The following is a 9,916-nucleotide window of genomic DNA, read 5'->3' as shown; positions in this document are numbered from 1 at the left end:
CGGCCGTTTAAGGCTCCACCTCAGCCCTTTAAATTCTATTTTTTCAAACCACATTCTTGAACTTGGCAGATAACGTGGCCTCCCGACAAGAGCCCTATTTACCCGGCGAGCCGTGAATGGGTCCTTTATAACTAGGTTCATTAATATTTCTACCTATTGGCTGGCTCTCCCGTCCTCCCCCTATCCAAACAGATTCTCTACACAGAAAGACTTTTCAAATACTCCTGTTGACTTTCCCGAGCGGGCTGAGCAGGCGTGAGTGCGTGTGAGTGCGTGTGCAGGGGAGGGCATTCGCCTGCCCCGTGCCGCAGGAAGGAAAGAGGCCGCTATTCATAGCTGAGTGGTGGCCTCCCAGCCCAGGTATGTGGCCTCACAAAGGCCCACTGAGCCCAGCCAGCCCCAGTGCCAGGGCCCACAGTGGGGGAGGTGGTTCAGCCCTTCCTGGCCCTGTCGCCTGGCCTGGTGACCCTGGGCAAGTCCCTGTTCATCCAGAGACAGATAATCTCTTGTCAGCTCCTCCCAGGTGTGGAGGATCTGGGTGACAAGCAGATATCTGGCTCAGATGGGCTGCCCTTGTGTTTGGGTGCTGGGACACTACGGTGTAAACCCAGAGTCTCAGATCTCAGCAGACTGAGGAAGGAGGATAGAGAAATCAAGGCTAGATGGGGTGATATATAGCAAGTTCTGGGCTAGCCCAAGCTATATAAATAGGCCCACTCTCAAAAAAACAACAATGACCCAAGGCTAAGGAGACTTCTTAGTCACTACAGTCTTGCCTTTTGAACACCAGGACCTGAGTTTAATTCCCAGAACCAGAGACAAATCATAGCAACAACATCTGGGCCTTGTGACATGCACTTGTAACCCCAGAACAGAGGAGGCTTAGGAGGAGAAGATCCCCGAGTCTTTCTGGCCAGCCAGTCCAATCAGTTGGTAAGCCCTGGGTTCAGTGGAGAACAACTGATTTCCAGACTCCACATGTGTGCACAACCCCATTCCCCCCACAAACAACCCCAGGTGTTTCACGTGTACAAAATCTCCAAGGAACAATTTGGTGTACATGTGCTTCACCCCATTCTTCACCCCTACCAAACACTCCAGTCAGGCTGTGCTGAGGCCCTCCGCCCCTAACAGATCTCAAATGCCTTCAACATGACAGCCACCAGAACCGTTTTGCTATCTGCACGATGAGTGCACCTCAGACCTTGCCCGTTGTTGGGCCTCAGGAAACTATGAACACAGTGAAAGGTGTGGTTGTCCACAGCAAGGGCCTTGTGTTCACGTCAGAGCCTCTTCCCTACACTTTTGAGAAGACTGTGGAGAATGGTAAGTTCCATCTTCCTGCATGTCATACAGCCCTTTGAGGGACTAACACCACTGTAGCGGCTCCAGGGGGGACCTACAAGTACTGCAGTGGGTACTGATAGGTCTCCCTCAAGGGAAACTGAACCAATTGCTTGCTCCCCACTCTCATGCAAAGGATGTGCCCTGGGGAATGCAGTGTCACTTCTGAGCATGCTCACAGGTGACAGCACCTCTAGGGTGCTGATGCTGTGATACAATAGGACCTAACACAGGCCTTTCCTTCTTGCTACATAATAATTCCAGACTATTTATTCTGTGTTAGGTCCTCTCCTGGACCTTCGGGACACAGCGGTCTCTATAACTAAGACTTTGGCCTTGCCCTGTTGGGGTAGAGACAAACAACAGGCAAAAGTGAGTATGAACTCTAGAACAGAAGTTGAGAACAGCAACGGAGAAAGGATGCGGGTGTGGGATGCAGGGCAGCCTAGGAAGTAGTATCCCTGAAAGATGGCAAACCTCAAGATCAAGAGACTACTCTTGTAGAGAACTGAAGCCAAGACGTTGCACCTGGAAGAAGGAACAGCGTGTGCCTTGGGGCAGGAAGTGCTCAGTACTTTGAAAAGGAAGCAGTATGCAGAAGGTATGCCTTGCGCAGGGACGGCACAGCAAGGGCAGGAATTTATATCTGATAAGGTGATAGGAAAAGAAGACACCTGAGAGACTCAGTACAGTGTGTGCTTGTTCCTAGACAGCCCCAGGGCCCCCTATGTTTGTAAGGTGGCTAAAACACCTGGAAGAACAGAGGCTAGATTTTCCCACCCAGGTTTATTCAGAAGAGTGAGGGAAGCAGGCAGTTCACTTTCTTTCTCCTACCGCTGGCCCTTTGCACATGCTAGTCCCCCTCAGCTGAAATGCTTTCCTTCTTTTTTCCCCTGATACTTCAATTTCTCTTGGTGTTTTCAGCTCTAAGCCAGTGCTAGCTTCCTCTGGGAAGCCTTTCTGGATTCTCCAGCTCTTGTTCTCAGCTCCTGATGCTTGAAGATCTTAGCAGATACTCCCTGAACATCCATTCATTCTCCTACCAGTCTTGACAAACTAAGGAAGGTCTTGGAGTTCCCTGAAGCTAGCATTTGAACCCCCTGTAGATGGGTAACGGTGGTTGGCCTGTCTTTGGCAACCGTTCTGTGTTCACAGTGACACAGTGGGTCATTATGCCATATGCAGAAACTTAACATTCAGGTCAACACAATAGGCACCTCCCATCACCTGCCCCAAGGAAGCTGAGAGGGAGGCCATGCTTAGAGGAGGCTTACAGGATCCCAAGGGCTTTGTGACTTGGACCTGTGCATAGTTCTGCTCAGTGCAGCAGGAGATTAACCACAAGCCCCAAGGGGAAAGAAGAGGAGGGAATCCACTACCCAGGGAGATGGTTCATGAAGAAGAACAGCCCTGACAGAAGGAAGGATAGATTGAAAAATACACACAGACCTGGGGATGTAGCTCACTTGGCAGGCCCTCACCTGGCATGCTTGAAGCCCCAGATTCAGTCCCCAGCACTGTTTACATCCAGGCATGGTGGGGCAGGTCTGTCACCCCAGCATTTAAGGAGTAGAGGCGGGAGGATTGAGGATTCAATGTCATCTGCCAACACATAGTGAGTTTGAAGTCAACCTGGAGTACGTGAGAAAGGGGGCAAGTGTGATGGTTCAGTGGATCAAGGTGCTTGCTGCTAAACCGGAAGAGCTGCATTCAACCCCTGACCCCCCCATGTCAGAAGGAGAGGTTCTACTCGCCCAAGTTCTCATATGACCTCCTCGGACAGCCAAGGTGTCTAGAAGGTAAACTTCAGGTATCCAAGTGCAGCCTTGCAAACAGCCTGTTGGGGAAGGCTGCTGAGAGCAGGGGCAGGACACAAGTTCTGATTGCTGCTCTACCACTCAGATGCTTAGCCTCTCAGCCTGTTTCCCCATTGGTAAAGCAAGGACATCCGGTTAATCCAAGGAAAGTGGAGAAGGTATCTTATTTAATATCTATGAATTCTCTGCAGAAGTTTCCAGACACAGAGGCATCCATGAGCAAGGCTGGTCCAGCATACTGTTCAGCGTTCTTGCCCAGATATGTCACCACTTAGAGAAAAACTATTGCTAGGGACATTCTTCCTGGCACGTCTGTGATTCCCTAGCCACGCTAGAGGTTTATCATTACCGATAAGCCAAAGCCTGGCTTCAGAGTCTTCCTTCCAGCCTTCCAGCCTTCCATTAAGCAGTCAGGCTGACCAGCTTGTTTGGGGCAGTGGGCGTGATCGCCGTCCCCACACAGATCCTTGTCAGGTGGGAATGACACAGCTTCTAAAGATCCCAGAGGGAGGAGGTAGCCAGGGTGACAGCCATGACTAGCAAGCACCTCGTTCAAGCTCTCCATCTAAAAACTGTGGCCATAGCTACTTGGTTCCTGCTCCAGAGGGTTTTGTGAACTGTGTCCTACAGCTTGCACCATTTTTAAGGAGCAATCACGGCTTCGAGTGGGAACATCGTTCAGCAGGCCCTGTGTGGGGCGTGGCCAGAGCATCAACAAGTGAGCAGGACCATGAAGGGGGCACTCCCATACTGTCTGCTTCTTGGCTTTTCCTTCTGTCTCTGGCCATGCTGGGTAGCAGAGGAAGACCTAGACTGCCCCATTTCTGTTCCTAACAAAAGGGAACAAGTCTCCCTGTGGCCCACATCAGAGGAGTGCTGGGACTAACCAAGGGCACTGACAGATGGGAGTACCTGGATCAAACACAGCCTGACCTCCTTCCTCTGGAAACTAAATTTGCAGAAGGTGATTGGGTTGAGTGGCCAGCTGGCCCCAACAAGGAGAATGTCACCCATCTCTGGGGAATTTGAGAGCACTCTGTAGCAGGAGCTGATGATCGCCATGATAAATGAGTCCCCCAATAAATCCTTACATCATGAAGCCAAGGGTTTGTGGTTACTGGGGGAGGGTTTGTGGTTAGTGGTGGAGGGAAGCAGGGAGGGAAGATGGGCTGAGGAGGAAGGCAGGACCTCTAGCCCTCTTGACCAGACTCCTTGCCTCCTTCCTGACCTCTTCTCTTCCTCCACCCACTGTGTCTAATTCTGGCCCCATGCTGGCTCAGAGGTCATGTCCCTGTCCCCCATCAGTGCTCCCATCCCCCACTCCACCCCCACACCCTTGGAACTGACATAGAGAGATCAGGAGACTGTGGGACTCCAGGGAAGGCCTCTAACCTAGCCTGATGGGTGATCAGAGGCTCTTCACAGGAAGACTTACAAGGCATGGTCATCACTAATCAGGTTGGAGACAGAGCTCCTGGTCAAGGTGGCAACATGGGGACACTGGAGGCTGGGGCATAGGGTGGGAAGCAGGTGATAGCCAAATGCTATAAGGTCTCAGGCTACATGGCTTACACTTTGCTCAGATACTCAAGAGAACCCTGGTGAGGAATTTCCAGGGAAGCTAGAGAGGGGACAGGGATATGGTGGGAGAGCCCTGGGATTGCTCAAATTTGCTATGTCACACCTTCCAAGAGCCACCTTGAACCTTGAGTGTCCATTCCTCCTCTTCCTCTAGACCCAGGCTGTCAAGGTTCTCGATGCATCCACTGGAGGCGAATGTGCAGGGCCCACCTGACAAAGCGCTTTTCTGGCCAGTCCTAAGGCTATGCTGGCACAGTGCTCTGCCGCCCTCTAGTGAGGCCTGGAGCTGTGCCCTGTGAGGACCAGCCACCGCTCAATACTGTGAGCTTCCAGCTTCCCTCTGCCTCAGCTTCCATGGAGGGAATACAGTGGACTGGGGAGGGAGAGCACAGGGTCAGCTCTAGCTGTGGATGGGCATCGAGCAGCACACTCCACTCACTGGGGCAGCAGCCAGGGAGGGGCTTGCACCTTCAGCTCTTTGGGATGATTAATCACGGGCTACAAAGGAAGGTGCTGGTGGGGACATCAATGACGATGATGGGCACAGTGACTAAGTGACATAGGACCACTGGTAATGATACACTGATGAAGATGAAGGTGTGAGAATGAAGGGGAGCATGGGTAATGGAAATGATGGCTGATGTAACTCTAAAGCTGCTAGAATGTTTTTTGTGATGCTTTTTGGTGGATGTGTGTGCGCTTCCATTTTTGTAGGCTTTGGCTGAGTGCCTGTGGGTAGCTGGACAGTGGGGTATGGATATGTTTAGCGTTAGTATATGTCACCAAGCAGAAACACTAAACATGTTTACAACCTCACCTGTAACATGTGAGCCTGCCACAGGTCACTACATACAGATCTATGTTCATTCTGAGACATGTACCATGACATCTTACTACGGCTTCAATTCCCTTTCCTTAGTGATTTGTGTATTACTTCTTATGAAGTGTTAGTCTTTATTGTATTACCAATTATAACCACTGTTTTTTTTAAAAAAGATTTATTTATTTATTTATTTAATGTATGTAAGTACACTGTCACTATCTTCAGGCACACCAGAAGAGGGCATCAGATCCCATTACAGTTGGTTGTGAGCCACCATGTGGTTGCTGGAAATTGAACTCAGGACCTCTGGAAGAGCAGTTGGTGCTCTTAACTGCTGAGCCATCTCTCTGGTCCCCATTATTTTTTCTTTTAAAAGACAAAATCTCAGTATGTAGCTCTGACTGGTCTGGAACTTGCTCTATACACCAGGCTGGCCTTGAACTAACAGAGACCCTTCTGCCTCTGTCTCCTGAGTGTGGGGATCAAAGCCATATGTCACCAAGCCTGGAATTTGTTGACAGTTCTAAACTGAGCTCTTAGATTATTTCGTGCCCAACAAAAGGGCTACATATATAACCTGTGTATGCTGTTGGCTATATAGCAAATGACGCCTCTTTGCAGGCTCTGGCTTGCTTTTTACTCTCTTCAGTAGTCTTTTAAAGAACAGAAAAATTTCATTTCTATATGCTTTGTGTTTGTGGTGTGTGTGTGTGTGTGTGTGCGCGCGTGCGTGCGCGCTCTGTTTTGAATCTTTGCCTACTCCCAGTATCAAAAGGTAGCATCTAGGTTTTTCTGTAAACTTGGCTCTAATGCATCTCACATTGATGTTGTGGGTAGTATGAGAGATGGTAACATGGATGCCCTGTTATGTGAATAGCCAACAAATCCTATTCAATATGCTGAAATGAATCACTTCCTCTGTCAGAAATCAGAAGCTCATGCATCAGGTGGCTCCTTGAGGGGGGGGAGGAGTCTTCCGTCCTTGCACCAACACCACACTGACTAACCGTAACTTCACACGCAGTGTGTGCTGTTTTATTCTGTTCCGTTTTGCTATGATACTGAGGTGGAACTGGAGCCCTTTCATGTGCTAAGCAAGTGCTCTGTCACTGAGTTATACCCACAGTCCCTGACGCATGTTGAGACAGGGTCTCTAAGTTACCCAGACTGATTTTGAACTTGTGATCATCCTAGCTTGGCCTCATGAGACCTGTGCCTGTCACGGTATGTGGGCATATATGTTCTCCACTTTCTTCTTCTTCATACTACATTGGAGACTGTTGCATTGTGATGTGAACTCAGCGCCAGCTTGTCAGCTTTTCTTTTTAAATCCCTATAGGAGCGTTGATCACAACCCCAGTCTTCAGTATGTCAGTTGGCTTGGAATGTGGGCTCCCCTAACTCATAAGCCCTAGCTCTCCTTTCTTATCTGTGTCAACCACCTCTGAAGGTCTCTTACCATAGCAAATGTGTTATATTTGCATATCTTTCATCAATTTTGTCTTTAAAAAATAGATCTTATCCTATAACCCAGGGAGACCTCAGATTCTCAGCTCTCCTGCCTCAATCACAGGAGTCTCAGGATGACAGGTGTGCATGCCCACATGGCTCTAAGAGGCTGATTTTTGGTGCTTCTCTAAATGTTGACATTTAGAGTATATATTTTATATGAGTATATATTTTATATGTAATTAACATATAATGTGTGTGTTCCTCCGTTTTCCATTACTGTAATGAGATATCTAGGACTGGATGCTGTATGGGGAGATGATAGAGGCTGCAGACAGGGCTCAGTAGATAGAATGTTTTCTCTGCAGGTTCGAGGAACTGGATTCAAAACCCCAGAACTCATGCAAAAGCCACACATGGCTACATTTGCCAGTTATCCTAGAATTGAGAGGAGAAAGGAGGTTCCTGAGAGCTGTTTGGCCAACCTAGCCGAAATGGTGACAGAGGGTACCTGACATTCTGCTCTGGATTCTGCTTGTGCACACACATATGCACTTGTCTGCTCACTCTGGTTCATATAACACACACACACACACCATACACCACACACCACACAAATAGGTAATTAAACTATATTTTAAATTTTGTAAAGAAATTATGTTTTCTCGAGTGACAGCTCTGAAGGTTTAAAGGACTGTCATAGACATTGACTAATTTTGGGTGAGCCTCCCTCCACTGGGTAATCACATAATGATGGGCAGCATCATGATAGAAGTGAGCAGGGGTGGGTGAGAGATCACTTGACAGAGCAGGAAGCCAGATCAAGAAGTGAGGCTCACTGTTTTTTAACAACTCCCTCTCTAGCTAACTAACAGGAGGTCTCACAATAACTACATCAAACTCTTCAAGGGCAGTGACCCAATGAGCTAACTTCCTCCCACCAAGCTTGATCTCTTTACAGTCTCACTACTTTCACACTAAAGGCCAAAGCTCCAACATGCCATCCATTAGGGGTCAGACTCAAACCTTCACAATATATAATACATCAATGTCTTGACGATGTCTTTGGAGACATTGAGTCATTGATTCCAGCAGCTGGTTTTGAGAGACTTCTGAGTTTCCTGTATACACAGGCATCTGTGGGAAATGATAGCTTTACTAACTTTACTTCTTCATTTCCAGGTGCAACATCTGTTTTTCCTTCTGATGTTATTACACAGTTGGACCTTTGCATCCGCTGAGACAAACAACAGCTCATCAGGAATGTAATCAAGCCTACAAGGGGGTTCCACTGTAAAAAAAAAAAAAAGTACAACTTTCTATAGCAACTACAGACATCATACTTGCTTTGCAGTAGGCAAAATAAGGAACCCAGAGATCATCTACACTACAGGTGAGTATGTTCCTAGATTACATGCAAATCCTATGCAATAGTGTGTGTGTGTGTGTGTGTGTGTGTGTGTGTGTGTGTGTGTGTTGTGTGTTAGAGGAATGTGTTACATTCCATGTGTGTACACATTTGAGTTTATATGTGCCTATCAGTGAGTGGACACCAGGTGTCCTGTACTCTACTTTCTTTGAGATAGGGTCTCTCACTGAATCTGGAGCTAGGCTGACCACCAGCATACCACATCAATCTTCCATCTCAACCCCCTAGCACAGGGATTACAGAAGAACAAGCCCATACTCAGATTTTCTCCACCTGTGTGATGGGAATTTGAACTAATGTCCTCATTCTTTGCATAGCCAACACTCCTATCTGCTGAGTTATCTCTCCAGCCTCCAGCCCCACACACTAAGAATTTTGTGTAAGGAATTTGAGTATCCATGGATTTGGGTATGAGAAGGGGGCCCTGAAACCAACCTACCAAGGATTCCAAGAGACAACTTTACCAATTTGTATCATAATCATGGAAGAAGGGGGCTATTTTAATCATTAAATAGCAAGTTAAGCATAGATTTTGTATAGATAAAATTAAATTATTCAATTAAGGAGTATCCACTGTATACTTCTTTGTTGCTTAGAACCTTTATATTTTTAATCACAAATAACATAATTTACAGTTATTTTCAGTATTTATTGGGATGATGTTTGATTTTTTTCTTTCAGTGTGTCAAACTACAGTGGTTAATTTTCAAGTGTTATGCATTTTATATCTTGATACAGTCACACAGTGTTTGACTTTTTGACAGTTCCTTGGATTTTAACATTTGTATTCATTAGAGATAATTGCTTGCCATTTTCTTTTCATCTAATGTCATTGTAAGGATTTAACATCAGGGACGAGTGTATTTAATAATGATGATGATGACGACAATGATGGTGATAAGAAGAAGAATGTAGAAGTACTCCCTCTGGCTCCACTGCTGAGTTCGTGTAAGACTCTGTGTGTGTGTGTGTGTGTGTGTGTGTGTGTATTTGAAAGATTCCCCAGTGAGGACTGCTGGGCCAAGAGTTTCCTTTGTAGGGAGGTTTTCAATTGCAAATCCGCCTTGTTCAACAGATAGACAATTACACAGATATCTACTCATTTCCCCTGACTATTTTACTAAGTGAGTGTCTAAACAGACTTGTCTGCAAGTTTATGATCAGGGCCAAGTTCAGCTTATTATCATAAAGGCATTTATGAGAGTGTCTTCTTCTTTGATGTCTATGATATTCATAGCTAAGTCCCCCTTTTATTTCTGATATTTCTTGCTTATGTATTCTTGCTTCTGTGTGTATTAATTAGCTTGGCATTTATATGAGTTAATGGTCTCATCCCAAAGCCAACTCTTGCTTTTTTCTCAAGATGGCAGCTGAAGCAGGGGAGGAAGTGACTTCAGCCTCTTTGTCTTTTCTTCCAGCGTCTGGAGGGGAAGAGACATATTTCCCTGGCTCTGCATTGCGGCGCTTTCAGTG

The sequence above is a fragment of the Mus caroli genome, chromosome 4, assembly GCF_900094665.2.
Source record: "Mus caroli chromosome 4, CAROLI_EIJ_v1.1, whole genome shotgun sequence".
Lineage (NCBI taxonomy): Eukaryota > Metazoa > Chordata > Mammalia > Rodentia > Muridae > Mus > Mus caroli.
Note: the sequence above shows the minus strand (reverse complement) of the source record.